This window comes from Phyllopteryx taeniolatus, chromosome 23 (assembly GCF_024500385.1).
Source record: "Phyllopteryx taeniolatus isolate TA_2022b chromosome 23, UOR_Ptae_1.2, whole genome shotgun sequence".
Taxonomy (NCBI): domain Eukaryota; kingdom Metazoa; phylum Chordata; class Actinopteri; order Syngnathiformes; family Syngnathidae; genus Phyllopteryx; species Phyllopteryx taeniolatus.
The window spans coordinates 4,224,825-4,240,739 of record NC_084524.1 but is presented as its reverse complement, the minus strand read 5'-3'; the positions used below and the strand labels follow the sequence as shown (position 1 = coordinate 4,240,739).

The 15,915-nt window shown below is 43.6% G+C and overlaps 1 long non-coding RNA gene across 2 annotated transcripts; it reads left to right on the top strand.

Annotated features, from left to right (window-relative positions):
* Positions 1 to 429: 429 nt before the first annotated feature.
* LOC133472841 (uncharacterized) lies at positions 430 to 15,909 on the top strand. 2 transcript variants are annotated; one of them, XR_009786865.1, is made up of 27 exons: positions 430 to 1,314; positions 1,429 to 2,292; positions 2,380 to 3,374; positions 3,475 to 3,525; positions 3,663 to 3,762; positions 3,861 to 4,341; positions 4,488 to 4,636; positions 4,709 to 4,793; positions 4,995 to 5,135; positions 5,226 to 5,310; positions 5,510 to 5,628; positions 5,735 to 5,819; positions 7,278 to 7,961; positions 8,066 to 8,703; positions 9,047 to 9,347; positions 9,414 to 9,664; positions 9,768 to 10,392; positions 10,489 to 11,505; positions 11,710 to 11,831; positions 11,909 to 11,993; positions 12,201 to 12,294; positions 12,391 to 12,997; positions 13,086 to 13,652; positions 13,732 to 13,816; positions 14,019 to 14,082; positions 14,177 to 14,747; positions 14,848 to 15,909. It is a non-coding gene; the product is annotated as an uncharacterized LOC133472841 (long non-coding RNA). The 2 variants fall into 2 exon arrangements; XR_009786866.1 differs by lacking the exons at positions 430 to 1,314; positions 1,429 to 2,292; positions 2,380 to 3,374; ... (7 more) ...; positions 5,510 to 5,628; positions 5,735 to 5,819 and adding an exon at positions 6,120 to 6,317.
* The last annotated feature ends 6 nt before the right edge of the window (positions 15,910 to 15,915 follow it).

Genomic DNA, 15,915 nt, shown 5'->3' with positions numbered 1-15,915 from the left:
CAATCAGGTGCCACCTGTTTGTTTCGGACTCAAAAAGGAAAAGAGCAGCTTTTCATACAAATCGAATGTACGGCGTTGCATATCTGAGATGCATTTAAAAGCACATCCAGCAGGTGGTGCTGTGTTTCTCTTTGCGTGTCCGGTTTTCCGCCCGAAACCGTCTCAGCGTTTCAAAAGGCCTCCAAAAGAAAAGAGAATTTCACGAGAACCGCGTTTTTTTCTCTGTTAATGTTCAATTGATCAGTTCTGGCATCGATGTCGACGCCATAGCTAATCACAACATTTAAAATACATTTAAAGTTCCGAACAAGCGAGTTGCCCTAATTATTAATTTGCGTTTATATAATAAAAACTATTTTTTTTAGAAGGGACTCGGACCAAATACCATTTTGTGAGGCCTTTTTTTTTTTCAACACGTATTGTAAGACTGACTTATTTGTGGCCACCAGGCGGCGCCAGTGCGAGGTGTGGCGCTAATTGGAGACAGGTGGGCGCGATGACGCGCGCAGGTGCACTAATGGCCACCAGCAGCAAAACGGCGAGCGACTCAACTGCGGTTTCTCACGCGAGCGAGCCAATGTTTGCTGTTTGGACGTGTTTGTAACGGTGGCAATGTGCTTGTTGCAGGCTTTTGACTGGCAGAGGAGGAGGAGCAGTAGCAGCAGCAGCGTACAAGGAAAGGTTTTTTTGCATGGGTTTGCTTGAGCACTGCACGTTCACACTTCACTTTGGGCTTCGCACATTGTCTGTTACATTTTTTTTTCTTTATCGTACTTTGTCTTACAAAGGTTGCTGTTGTTAAACATCTAAAACAGAAGAAAAGGGGGTGGGGGAGGAGGAAACAAGTACAATAAAAAGCGCGTACAGTGCAAGAAATATTGAAAAATGGAAATACTCTAAAAAGCGTGAGGGGGGGGGAAAGCTTTTAACCTAATGATGCATTAGTGCTTTTGCAGGTTGGAAGAGGAGCTTAGTGGCTTGGTTGACTGCAGCTAGTTGCAATGGCAGCCATGGGAAGTGTTCTTAGTGCAGATGTCGCTGCAGTCAAGTGTTGCCGGGAGACTTGAGATGGTCTGGACTTGTTTGGTTTGTTGTAGTTAAGGACGGCACGTTGACAAGCTGGAGTGCGCAGTGCAGGGTTTTGAGGGAGGACTCCATAGTAGTTTTTTTTTTCCCCCCTCCCCCTCGCCGCCTCTTCCTTAGGGTGGAGATGGTGGATCGGGTGAGCCGCATCAAGATGAACTGGACCAGACAGACAAATCAATAAATGACCAGCACACACTGTGGATGAGTTTGGATGGCACAAAAACCCAGGTAACGCAAGTCTACACGCACCAATAAAAGCATGTGAAATGTGCCTAAAAGTAAAATATATTTTTTTGGCAATCTTTGATTGTCGTCTTCCCTACTTGCTGTGTTGCCGAATAGCGGGTCGTGGTGCGGGATGGGATGAGAGACACTGGACGAGGGGTAATGAGTACAGACGCGTGCGCACAGGTGAGACCAGCAGACAAGTAATTGTATTGTATGCGTTTTTGCACATGAGCGAGATCACGGTTGGGCAAAGGGAACAAACGCACGCAAGTGACTGGCAACTAGAGCAGGCTGGTAATAAGGTAAAATGTGCAAAAAAAAAGTAAAATAAAGGCGACCTGCTCCAGAGAAATGGTGTTAATGTGCTTGTTCTGTAGAGTGGAAGAGGAGCTGGATGAAAGAGAAGGTAATGAAACACACTAAATAAAATGTAAAAAAAGAAAGTGGCATCGTTTTTTTAAAATTTTCTCTTTTACAGAGCTCAGAAGGACCTGGAACGGGATGAGGAAAAGGAACAATTCCATACATCAAATGAAGACTCTGGGCACAAGTTGTCTTTGCATATATTGTCTGCGGGTGCATGTAAACGGTGAACAGGAGGGGACGGAGTACTGAGCTTTGCGGTTCGCCTCGTTTGACTGTGGCTACGGAAGGGTAGCGTGGTGGTAGGTCGGATTGTAATGATGGCAGGCATGGAAAGTGTCGGTAGAGTTGACAGTTGGACGTGGTGGTTCGGTTCAGTGGTTGTTGCGAAGGAAGGAAGGAAGGTCGAGATGGTCCGCAGGTTGTTTGGCTCGTCTTGTTCCCGACCAGCTCTTGGTTTTGAGTCGACGTGTACAGCGCAGGCTTGGAATGAGGAATTTCTCATATTGATCAACACAAAATTGAATACTTGTGTTTTCTTCAGGCTGAAGACCAACAATTGTCCACAACCGGCATGCCGTTCCAAGATGAACAGCTTCTTCTCCCTTGAGACAAGTGTGCAAGTCATGCGCATTATCGATGACAACACATTTGAAGGTGTTTATTTAATTGAAATTAATTTTTTATTTTTGTATTTGGCAGCAATCCAGACTGAAAGTAGAAATGCTGTGCCGCTTCAAGAGCCAAGCAGCAACGATACAGGGGGAGTATATCTTGGTTACTTTGTGTCTGTGTCTACTTCCTGACTAACTCACTGGGTGTGCATGGACTAACACTCATTTGTGATGTTTGTTTTTGTGTACCGAGATGTGCGTCGAGCTAAGGCAGCAATGCTGTTAAGGCGAAACGTTGATCAGTGAAATGTACTTTTGAAAAATGTGCGTTTTCTTTTCTTTGGGAGGGAATGGTAAAAGTGGTTTCAAGTGTGCTTTTACTGCTTGAATTCACTTTGTATCAATGTTAAAGTGGGACAATATGTCCAAACATACACAATGGAGTAAGACTTCAATTCAGCGGAAGGTACCTTTTCAAAGGTTTTGTAAGCTGTGTTTTGTCACGCGAGTCAGCAAATGTTTGTAACAGCGGCTATGTGCTCGTTGCAGGCTTTTGACTGGCAGAGGAGCAGCACCGGCGGCGTGCAAGGAAAGGTTTGCGCATGGGTCTGCTTGAGCACTGCATGTTCACACTTCACTTTGGCACACACATTGTCTCTTTTTCCATGTTTGTTTTTGTATGCTGGCCAGCTCCTTTGTGTAGTTTGTTAAATTGCGGTTTGCCTTGGTTGACTGTCGCTACGGAAGGTCTGATTTGTAACGAGGGCAGGTAAGGAAAGTGTCGGTGGAGTTGAGGGTGGGATAGTTGGGCTCAGTGGTCTTTGCGAAGGAAGGTTGGAGGTTGTCTGTAGGTTTCTGAGGGAAGGACTCCATTGTATTGATCAACACAATTGAAATGTTTTAAATTTTGTCTTTTCCCCTCCTTCCTCGTGGTGGAGCAGGTGAGAGGCACCAAGATGAACTGGACCGGGCTAATAAGTACATTCACAGACAAATCAATAAAAGGACCAGCACACAAGTAATTGCTTATTTTGTTTTCGCTGTTTTCCACAACGGATGAGTTTGGATGGCAGAAAAACCCAGGTAAGATAAGTCTGCATGCACCAATCAAAGAAGCATGTAAAATATTCCCCCCCCCCAATCTTTCATTGTTGTCTTCCATACTCGCTGTGTTGCCAAACAGCGGTTCGCGGTGCAGGATGGGACGAGAGGCGTCAAGAGCCACTGGACGAGCGTAAGAAGTACACACGCGTGCAGACAAGTAATTGTATTGTATGAGTTTTTGCACATGAGCTCGATAACGGTTGGGCAAAGGTAACAAACACATGCAAGTGACTGGCAATTACAGCAGGCTGTTTTTTTTTATTGCAGGTTGCAGGAGGAGTAGACATTTGGGGCAGGAGGCAACAAGGAGAACCAGAGCGGGGGAAGAAGTACCAAGGTCTCAAGAAATATTTGCTTCAGAGGAACGGTGGGTTTGTTTTGTGGAGTGGAAGAGTTGTTCTGATTTAAAGGAAAGGCTGGTCAAAGGTAACAAAATATGCGGCACGACTTTTGTTTTTTTTGCAGGGCTCGGATGTAGCTGGATGGGATGAGGAAAAGGAACAATTCCACACATCAAGAATAAAGTGGCACACAGATGAGTTTTCTGTTCCTAATTTATCTGCAGGGTGGATGTAAAGAGTAAACCGGAGGGGGCAGAGTACGTAGCTTTGCGGTTTGCTTTGTTTGGCCGTAGCGACGGAAGGTAGTTTGGCGTTCGCGTGGGCGGGCGTAGAAAGTGTCGGGAGAGCTGATGGATGGATATGTCGGTGCGGTTAAGTGGTTTCTTGCGAAGGAGGTTTGGAGACGGTCTGTAGCGTGCAGTACAGGGTTTGAGGGAGGAGTCCATATTGAGCAATAAACACAAATGGACTCACCTGGGGTAATTTATGTATTTATTTTTGTCGCCTAGTGTTTTGTTTTTGTTGCAGTGAAGTGGGATGAGCAGAGAGACGCCGAGAACCACTGGGAATGACTGCCATCTTGAATATCTTTAGGAAAATCTACAGTAAGTAATAAGTAAATAATTAGTGTCTTTAGCAGGGTGGAAGGTGCGCCGGATGGCAATATTCCAATATTCAACTATACTATAGATTTAGTTTTAAACAATTATTTTGGGACATGCAGCAGGTTGTTGTTTGTTTGTCATCGCAGGCTGGTGGAGTAGACATTTGGGACAGGAGGCAACAAGGAGAACCAGGGACGAAGTACCAAGGTCCCAAAAAAGACTTGCTCAAGAATAACGGTGTGCTTGTTTTGTGGAGTGGAAGAGTTGTTCTGAAAAAGGCAAAGGCTGGCCAAAGGTAATATAAGTGGCACAATGAAATATTTTTGTCATTGTTGTACAGTTTTGTCGCCTAGTGTTTTTGTTGCAGGGCAGCAGTGAAGTGGGATGAGCTGAGAGGCGCCAAGAACCACTGGGAATGATTGGCAGCTTCAACATCTTGAGGAAAATCGACAGTAAGTCATAAGCAAATACAGACACTGATGTGATCAAGCAAACAAGTCATTGCGGAAGGTGCGCCGGATGGGACGAAACGCAGAGCAAGGGTAACCAACAAAGTAGACACGCCAGTCAATATTGAACAAAGTTGAATTTGTTTGAAAGAAGAATCAGGTTGGAACATGCAGCAGGCTACTGTAGTTTGTTTGTCATTGCAGGCTGGTGGAGGAGACATTTGGGACAGGAGGCAACAAGGAGAAGCAGTACCAAGGTCCCAAGAAAGATTTGCTTCAGAGGAACGGTGTGCTTGTTTTGTGGAGTGGAGGAAGAGTGCTGAAAAAAGGAAAGGCTGGCCAAAGGTAAAATATGTGGCAAATGTTTTTTTGTAAATGAAGGAATTTTTCCAAAAGAAATTGTTGTCGCCTAGTGTTGATTTGTTTTTGTTGCAGGGCAGCGGTGAAGTGGGATGAGTTGAGAGGCACAAAGAACCACTGGGAATGACTGGCAGCTTCAACATCTTGAGGAAAATCGACAGTAAGTCATAAGTAAATACACACAATGATGTGAGTTAGCAAAGAAGTCATTGTATAGGGTGGAAAGTGCGCCGCGTGGGATTAAATGCAGAGCAAGGCCGATGCCAATGAAATATTCAAGTGACATAACTATTGAATTTGTTTGAAAGAAGAATCAGGTTGGGACATGCAGTAGGCTACTATAGTTTTTGTCATCGCAGGCTGGAGGAGACACTTGGGACAGGAAGCACCAAGGTCCCAAGAAAGACTTGCTTCAGAGGAACGGTGTGCTTGTTTTGTGGAGTGGAAGAGTTCTGAAAAAAGGAAAGGCTGGCCAAAGGTAATAAAAGTGGCACAATATATTTTTTTGTTGTACATTTTAGTTCAATTGTTTTGTCATTGTTGTAAATTTTTGTCACCTAGTGTTGATTTTGTTTTTGTTGCAGGGCAGCAGTGAAGTGGGATGAGTTGAGAGGCACAAAGAACCACTGGGAATGACTGGCAGCTTCAGCATCTTGAGGAAAATCGACAGTAAGTCATAAGTAAATACACACAATGATGTGAGCTAGCAAACAAGTCATTGTATAGGGTGGAAAGTGCGCCGCGTGGGATTAAATGCAGAGCAAGGCCGATGCCAATCAAATATGCAAGTGACATAATGTTGGATTTATTTTACCCAACATAAAAAATAGACACAGAAGGAATGAAGACGCTGGTTTGTTCTTCTCATGAGGAGGGCGTATGGGGGAGTGTTCAGATCACAGCCTCTCAACACGCTCCTCATGAGAAAAAGAAACCAGCGTCTTGATTCCTTTAGTCTATTTTTTAGAATGTTGGGTAAGATGAATCCAACATTAAATTGGTCCTTTGAGCCGGATGTCAACACACCCGAGGATTCCAGTTGTGGAGCCGACTTCCAGCAAAGAGACCGTGGCCACGGCAAGTGAGACCCTTTCCGGGACTGGTCTTCGTTCTCCTCAACTGGGATCTGAAGGTTGACGACAATACACAGGATGGAAGACGATTTTGGTGAGTTAAATTTCCAAGATTTTTAGGGAAAAGGACGGCGGAGTCCTCTGACGAGCCGGTGTGAATGAAAACTGTTTGAATGAGAGTGTAAATGGGAAACCACTAGGTTTTTCATTCCATACCAAAACAGTGGGAAAGTAAGCGGTGGACTTTTGTGGACGCAAAGGCAAGAATTCTCCACTCGAAAGAGTTGAAGTGAGAATTACCACAGAAAGTAAATTTGAATCACCGTCCTACTGAAAAGAAACGGTGTTCTAGACTACCCGAGGTAGTATTACACTGAACCAAATTCTTTCAAATGGGGAAAGGAAGTAGTAAAATAAAAAGCAGGGATACACTGCAGTGTAAAGGTTGGAAGTTCATTAAAGTAAATGAAAAAAAACAAACAGGATCCTGATCAAATTTAATATTTAGAGACAGGGATAACTGAACACGGCTTTAATGGTTGGTTAAATACACCAAAAAATAGCCGCGTTGCAGGAATGAAATTATATAAAATAAAAGAGAATACGGACAAACTACCGCATGACTAAACCAGCCTGTTTCCCAACTCAACAAATCCTGTTGTGTAACCAGGATATGAAAAAAAGTTGCGACACCTGATGCAATGACTTTAGATTATCGGTGCTCAGACAATGAAGCAAAAGTCGCGGCAGGAATGATTTTAGCAGACAAATGAAAGGAACTGTATAAAAATCCAAGTGTCCCACATATTTCATTGTGCAAAGATTATGAGTCACAGTGGAAACGTATGGGAACATGAGTAAAACAAGGACAGGAGACAGATGATTGGCAGCAAATAGAAAAGAAACTGGAATACAGTGCGTCAACTGATCTAATTAGGAAGGCGATGTTTTGATAAAGATAAATCCAACACATAACTTGTACTATTGAATTTGTTTTGAAGAAGAATCATGTTGGGACATGCAGTAGTTTAGTCAAGTTTGTTTGTCATCGCAGGCTGGAGGAGACATTTGGGACAGGAAGCACCGAGGAGAAGCAGAGCGGGGGAAGAAGTACCAAGGTCCCAAAAAAGACTTGCTTCAGAGGAATTCTGCCCAAGAATAAAGCGGCACACAGATGAGTTTTCTGTTCCTAATTTATCTGCAGGGTGGATGTAAAGAGTAAACGGAAGGGGGCAGAGTACGGAGCTTTGCGGTTTGCTTCGGTTGACCGTAGCGATGGAAGGTAGTTTGGCGTTTGCGAGGGCAGGCGTCGTAAGTGTCGGTGGAGCTGATGGATTCGTCGGTGCGGTTAAGTGGTCTCTTGCGAAGGAGGTTTTGAGACAGTCTGTAGCGTGCAGTACAGCGTTTGAGGGAGGAGTCCATATTGAGCAATAAACACAAACGTATTAACCTGGGGTCTTTTTTTGTATGCTGGCCAGCTCCTTTGTGTAGTTTTGTTAAATTGCAGTTTGCCTTGTTTGACTGTCGCTACGGAAGGGTAGTTTGGTGGCAGGTCCGGTTGGAATGAGGGCAGGCATGGAAAGTGTCGGTTGAGCTGATGGTTGGACGTGGCGGTTTGGTTCAGTGGTCTTTGCGAAGGAAGGAAGGTTGAGATGGTCCGCAGGTCGTTTGGCCCGTCTCGGTCCAGAGTCGCGAACAGTGCAGCCCTTCGAATGAGGAATTCATATCGCCACAACAGGTAAGCAGTTACAAGATAAATCTGTTGTTCCTTGAAGTGAGTGTGCAATTGTCTTAAAATAAATGAAAACGCCAACCAATTTTTTAAAAATAATTTTTTTGCAGCAATCCAGAACAAAGGTGGAAATGCTGTGCAGCTTCAAGAGACGAGCACCGACTTTACGGGGAGAGTATATCTTAGTTACTCTTAGTGTTTGTGTCCACTTGCTCACTAACTCACTGGGTGTGCACGGACTAACTGATTGAATTATTTGTGTGTCATGAGATGTGCATTGTGTCCAGGCAACAATGCTGAAACATAGTAATCATTAAAATGTACTTTAGAAAAATGTTTTTGTTTGTATTTAGGAGGGAATGGTGAAAGTAGTTCTCAACGTGGTTTGACGAATTGAATTCAAATGATAAAAATGTTAGGAAGTGGGAGTATATGTACAAACATCCACAATGTAGAGTAATATTTAAATACAGTGCAAGGCAGCCCCCCCCCCACCCCCATTTAGTATTGACATAAGTGCAGTATTTTTTTTTGTCCCCCCCTTGTTGCATGGTGGAGAAGCAAGTAGGGATAATAATAAGGGAAGGTTGACTAAAGGTAACAAAATAGAGCAATTAAGTGGCACAACCATTGATTAATTTTTTTCTTTCATTGTTGCAGGGAAGAGCCAGATGGGACAAGGACAAGAGACAATCCATCAAATGAAGTATCACGCACGAGTTGTCTGCACAATCTGTCTGAGGAGCATGTAAGTGTTGAACAGGAAGGGGCAGAGTAGTGAGATTTGTGGCACACCTTGGTTGACGATACCTATGGGTGATTGTCATAGTAAAAAGGTCTTTTTCACGAGGGCAGGTGTGGAGAGTGTTGATCGGTTTTGTTGATGGTTGGACACGGTCGTGCAGTCAAGTGGTGTTTTTGCGAGGATCTTTGTTTATACGGGCTGGTATTTGTTTGACTTTCCTGCAGCCGGAACAGCTTGTTGTTTTGAGGGAGGAGCATATTGAGCAATAAACGCATGTACTCATCTGGGGTCTTTTTATTTTTCTGTCATTGTTGTACAGTTTTCTTGCCTGGTGTTTTTCTTGCAGGGCAGCACTCCGGTTTCCTCCTCCATCCCAAAAATGTGTTAATTGGAGACTCTAAATTGCCCGTATGCATGACTATGAGTGCGAATGGTCGTTTGTTTGTATGTGCCCTGCGATTGGCTGGCAACCAGTTCGGGGTGTACCCCGCCTCCTGCCCGATGACAGCTGGGATAGGCTCCACCACGCCCGCGACCCTAGTGAGGAGAAGCGGCTCAGAAAATGGATGACAGCAGTGAAGTGGGATGAGTTGAGAGGCACGAATCACTGGGAATGACTGGCAACTTCAACATCTTGGAAATGTACAGTAAGTCATAAGTAAATGCACACAATGATGTGAGCTAGCAAGCAACTAATTGTACAGTGTCTTTAGCAGGGTGGAAGGTACACCGGATGGGACGAAACGCAGAGCAAGGGTAACCAACAAAGTAGACACGCCAGTCAATATTGAACAAACTTGAATTTGTTTGAAACAAGAATCAGGTTGGAACATGCAGCAGGCTACTGTAGTTCCTTTGTCATTGCAGGCTGGTGGAGGAGACATTTGGGACAGGAGGCAACAAGGAGAAGCAGAGCGGGGGAAGAAGTACCAAGGTCTCAAGAAAGACTTGCTTCAGAGGAATGGTGCGTTTTGTTTTGTGGAGTGGAGGAGGAGTGCTGAAAAAAGGAAAGGCTGGCCAAAGGTAACCATATAAGTGGCACAATTTATTAATTATTTTTCTTGCAGGGCTCAGACGTCGCCGGATGGGATGAGGAAAAGGAACAATTGTACACAAGAATAAAGCGCCACGCAGATAAGTTGTTTTTTCATAATCTATCTGCAGGGTGGATGTAAAGAGAAAACAGGAGGGGGCAGAGTGCGGAGATTTGCGGTTTGCTTTGGTTGACCGTAGCGATGGAAGGTAGTTTGGCGTTTGCGAGGGCGGGCGTAGAAAGTGTCGGTGCGGTTAAGTGGTCTCTTGCGAAGGAGGTTTTGAGATGGTCTGTAGTGCGCAGGACAGGGTTTGAGGTAGGAGTCCATATTGAGCAATAAACACAAATGTACTAACCTGGGGTCTTTTTTTGTATGCTGGCCAGCTCCTTTGTGTAGTTTTGTTAAATTGCAGTTTGCCTTGTTTGACTGTCGCTACGGAAGGGTAGTTTGGTGGCAGGTCCGGTTGGAATGAGGGCAGGCATGGAAAGTGTCGGTTGAGCTGATGGTTGGACGTGGCGGTTTGGTTCAGTGGTCTTTGCGAAGGAAGGAAGGTTGAGATGGTCCGCCTCGGTCCAGAGTCGCTTTGTTTTGTGGAGCCCTTCGAATGAGGAATTCATATCAATCAATACAATTCTTCAGGATGACTACGCCACAACAGGTAAGCAGTTTCAAGATAAACCTGTTGTTCCTTGAAGAGTGTGCAATTGTGTATTAACATAAATGAAAACCCAATATTTTTGTTTTTGTTTTGCAGCAATCCAGAACAAAGGTGGAAATGCTGTGGAGCTTTAAGAGCCAAGCACCAACTTTACGGGGAGAGTATATCATAGTTACTCTTAGTTTGTGTCCACTTCCTCACTAACTCACTTGGTGTGCACGGACTAACTGAATTTCTATATTTTTTGTGTTATGAGATGTGCATCATGTCAAGGCAACAATGCTGACACATAGTAATCAATAAAATGTACTTTTGAAAAATGTTTTTGTTTGTATTTTGGAGGGAATGGTGAAAGTTCTAAATGTGGTTTGACGAATTGAATTCAAATGATAAAAATGTTAGGAAGTGGGAATATATGTACAAACATCCACAATGTAGAGTAAGATTGAAATCCAGTGCAAGGCAGCCCCCCCCATTTAGCACTGACATAAGTGCAGTATTTTTTTTGTCCCCCCTTATTGCATGGTGGAGAAGCAAGTAGGGATAATAAGGGAAGGTTGACTAAAGGTAACAAAATAGAGCAGTTAAGTGGCAGAACAATATTTAAAAAAAATTTTTGTTTGTTGCAGGGAAGAGCCAGATGGGACAAGGACATGAGACAATCCATCAAATGAAGTATCATGCACGAGTTGTGTGCATTATCTGTCTGAGGAGCATGTAAATGTTGAACAGGAAGGGGCAGAGCAGTGAGATTTGTGGCACACCTTGGTTGACGATACCTATGGGTGATTGTCATAGTAAAAAGGTGTTTTTAATGAGGGCAGGTGTGGAGAGTGTTCATTGGGTTGATGGTTGGACACGGTCGTGGTGTTGGCAGGATATTGCTTAATACGGGCCGGTATTTGTTTGACTTTCCTGCAGCCAGGACAGTTTGTTGTTTTGAGGCAGGAGTATATTGAGCAATAAACACAAATGTCCTCATCTGGGTTATTTATTTTTTTTGTCATTGTTGTACAGTTTTGTCGCAGGGCAGCAGTGAAGTGGGATGAGTTGAGAGGCTCAAAGAACCACTGGGAATGACTGGCAGCTTCAACATCTTGAGGAAAATGTACAGTAAGTCATTAGTGAATGCACACAATGATGTGAGCTAGCAAACAAGTAATTGTACAGGTTGGAAGGTGCGCCGGATGGGATTAAATGCAGAGCAAGACTAATGCCAATGAAATATTCAAGTGACATAACTATACTATTGAATTTGTTTGAAAGAAGAATCAGTTTGGGACATGCAGTAGGCTACTATTGTTTTTGTCATCACAGGCTGGAGGAGACCTTTGGGACAGGAAGTACCAAGGTCCCAAAAAAGACTTGCTTCAGAGGAATGGTGTGTTTGTTTTGTGGAGTGGAGGAAGAGTGCTGAAAAAAGGAAAGGCTGGCCAAAGGTAATATAAGTGGCACATTTGTATTTTTTGTCATTGTACATTTTTGTTGCCTGGTGTTGATTTTGTTTTTGTTGCAGGGCAGCAGTCAAGTGGGATGAGTTGAGAGGCACAAAGAACCACTGGGAATGACTGGCAGCTTCAACATCTTGAGGAAAATGTACAGTAAGTCATAAGTAAATACACACAATGATGTGAGCTAGCAAACAAGTCATTGTACAGGGTGGAAAGTGCGCCGCATGGGAGTAAATGCAGAGCAAGACTAATGCCAATGAAATATTGAAGTGACATAACTTCTACTATTGAATTTGTTTTGAAGAAGAATCATTTTGGGACATGCAGTAGTTTACTCAAGTTTTTTTGTCATCGCAGGCTGGAGGAGACCTTTGGGACAGGAAGCACCAAGGAGAAGCAGAGCGGGGGAAGAAGTACCAAGGTCTCAAAAAAGACTTGCTTCAGAGCAAAGGTGTGCTTGTTTTGTGGAGTGGAGGAAGAGTGCTGAAAAAAGGAAAGGCTGGCCAAAGGTAACCATATAAGTGGCGCTATAATTTTTTTCTTGCAGGGCTCAGACGTCGCCGGATAGGATGAGGAAAAGGAACAATTCTACACAAGAATAAAGTGGCACGCAGATAAGTTGTTTGTTTATAATCTATCTGCAGGGTGGATGTAAAGAGTAAACGGGAGGGGGCAGAGTACAGAGCTTTGGCAGCGATGGAAGGGAGTTTGGCGTTGGCGAGGGCAGGCAGAGCTGATGGATATGTCTGTGCGGTTAAGTGGTCTCTTGGGATGGAGGTTTTGAGACAGTCTGTAGCGTACAGGGTTTGAGGTAGGAGTCCATATTGAGCAATAAACACAAATGTACTAACCTGGGGTATTTTTTTAGTATGCTGGCCAGCTCCTTTGTGTAGTTTTGTTAAATTGCAGTTTGCCTTGTTTGACTGTCGCTACGGAAGGGTAGTTTGGTGGCAGGTCCGGTTGGAATGAGGGCAGGCATGGAAAGTGTCGGTTGAGCTGATGGTTTGGTTCAGTGGTCTTTGCGAAGGAAGGAAGGTTGAGATGGTCCGCCTCGGTCCAGAGTGGCTTTGTTTTGAGTTGCGAACAGTGCAGCCCTTCGAATGAGGAATTCATATCGATCAACACGATGCTTCAGGATGACTACGTCACAACAGGTAAGCAGTTACAAGATAAACCTGTTGTTCCTTGAAGTGAGTGTACAATTGTGTATTTTTTTATTTTTTTAACATTTATTTTTTGCAGCAATCCAGAACAAAGATGGAAATGCTGTGCAGCTTCAAGAGCAAAGCACCAACTTTACGGGGAGAGTATATCTTAGTTAGTCTTAGTGTTTGTGTCCACTTCCTCACTAACTCACTGGGTGTGCACGGACCAACTGAATTGATATATTTTTTGTGTTATGAGATGTGCATCATGTCCAGGCAACAATGCTGAAACATAGTAATGAATAAAATGTACTTTTGAAAAATGTTTTTGTGTTTGTATTTTGGAGGGAATGGTGAAAGTTGTTCTAAACGTGGTTTGACGAATAGAATTCAAATGATAATGTTAGGAAGTGGGACTATATGTGCAAACATCCGCAATGTAGAGTAAGATTTAAATGTAGTGCAAGGCATTTTCAAGAATCCGGTTGGGACATGCAGTAGGCTACTATTGTTTTTGTCATCACAGGCTGGAGGAGACCTTTGGGACAGGAAGCACCAAGGAGAAGTACTACCAAGGTCCCAAAAAAGACTTGCTTCAGAGGAACGGTGTGCTTGTTTTGTGGAGTGGAGGAAGAGTGCTGAAAAAAGGAAAGGCTGGCCAAAGGTAATATAAGTGGCACATTTGTATTTTTTGTCATAGTTGTACATTTTAGTTGCCTGGTGTTGATTTGTTTTTGTTGCAGGGCAGCAGTCAAGTGGGATGAGTTGAGAGGCACAAAGAACCACTGGGAATGACTGGCAGCTTGAACATCTTGAGGAAAATCTACAGTAAGTCATAAGTAAATGCACACAATGATGTGAGCTAGCAAGCAAGTAATTGTACAGGGTGGAAAGTGCGCCGCATGGGATTAAATGCAGAGCAAGACTAATGCCAATGAAATATTGAAGTGACATAACTTATACTATTGAATTTATTTTGAAGAAGAATCATTTTGGGACATGCAGTAGTGAAGTTTTTTTGTCATCGCAGGCTGGAGCAGATATTTGGGACAGGAAGCACCAAGGTCCCAAAAAAGACTTTCTTCAGAGCAAAGGTGTGTTTGTTTTGTGGAGTGGAGGAAGAGTGCTGAAAAAAGGAAAGGCTGGCCAAAGGTAACCTTATAAGTGGCGCAATTTTTTTTCTTGCAGGGCTCAGACGTCGCCGGCTGGGATGAGGAAAAGGAACAATTCTACACAAGAATAAAGTGGCACGCAGATAAGTTGTTTGTTCATAATATATCTGCAGGGTGGATGTAAAGAGTAAACGGGAGGGGGCAGAGTACAGAGCCTTGGAAGGGAGTTTGGTGTAGAAAGTGTCGGTAGAGCTGATGGATATGTCTGTGCGGTTAAGTGGTCTCTTGCGATGGAGGTTTTGAGACAGTCTGTAGCGTACAGTACAGGGTTTGAGGGAGGAGTCCATATTGAGCAATAAACACAAATGTACTAACCTGGGGTCTTTTGTTTTGTATGCTGGCCAGCTCCTTTGTGTAGTTGTTAAATTGCAGTTTGACTGTTGCTACGGAAGGGTAGTTTGGTGGCAGGCATGGAAAGTGTCGGTTGAGCTGATGGTTTGGTTCAGTGGTCTTTGCGAAGGAAGGAAGGTTTAGATGGTCCGCCTTGGTCCAGAGTGTCTTTGTTTTGAGTTGTGAACAGTGCAGCCCTTCGAATGAGGAATTCATATCGATCAACACGATGCTTCAGGATGACTACGCCACAACAGGTAAGCAGTTTCAAGATAAACTTGTTGTTCCTTGAAGTGAGTGTGCAATTGTGTCTTAAAATAAATGAAAACCCAATTTTTTGTAAATTATTTTTTGCAGCAATCCAGAACAAAGGTGGAAATGCTGTGGAGCTTCAAGATCCGAGCACCAACTTTACGGGGAGAGTATATCTTAGTTACTCTTAGTGTTTGTGTCCACTTCCTCACTAACTCACTGGGTGTGCACGGACTAACTGATTTAATTTTTTTTGTGTCGAGATGTGCATCATGTGCAGGCAACAATGCTGAAACATAGTAATGAATAAAATGTACTTTTGAAAAATGTTTTTGTTTGTATTTTGGAGGGAATGGTGAAAGTTGTTCTAAATGTGGTTTGACGAATTGAATTCAAATGATAATGTTAGGAAGTGGGACTATATGTGCAAACATCTGCAATGTAGAGTAAGATTTAAATGCAGTGCAAGGCAGCCCCCCCACCCCCAATTTAGGACTGACATAAATGCAGTATTTTTGTCCCCCCCTTATTGCATGGTGGAGAAGCAAGTAGGGATAATAAGGGAAGGTTGACTAAAGGTAACAAAAGAGAGCAATTAAGTGGCACAACCATTTATTAATTTTTTTTCTTTCATTGTTGCAGGGAAGAGCCAGATGGGACAAGGACAAGAGACAATCCATCAAATGAAGTATCACGCACGAGTTGTCTGCACTATCTGTCTGAGGAGCATGTAAGTGTTGAACAGGAAGGGGCAGAGTAGTGGCACACCTTGGTTGATGGTACCTATGGGTGGTGATTGTCATGGTAAAAAGGTATTTTTACGAGGGCAGGTGTGGAGAGTGTTGATCGGTTTTGTTGATGGTTGGACACGGTGGTGCAGTCAAGTGGTGTTTTTGCTAGGATCTTTGTTTATACGGGCTGGTATTTGTTTGACTTTCCTGCAGCCAGAACAGCTTGTTGTTTTGAGGGAGGAGCATATTGAGCAATGAACACAAATGTACTCATCTGGGTTTTGTCATTGTTGTACATTTTTGTCACCGAGTGTTGATTTGTTTTTGTTGCAGGGCAGCAGTGAAGTGGGGTGAGTTGACAGGCACAAAGAACCACTGGGAATGACTGACAGCTTGAACATCTTGAGGGAAATCTACAGTAAGTCGTAAGTAAATACACACA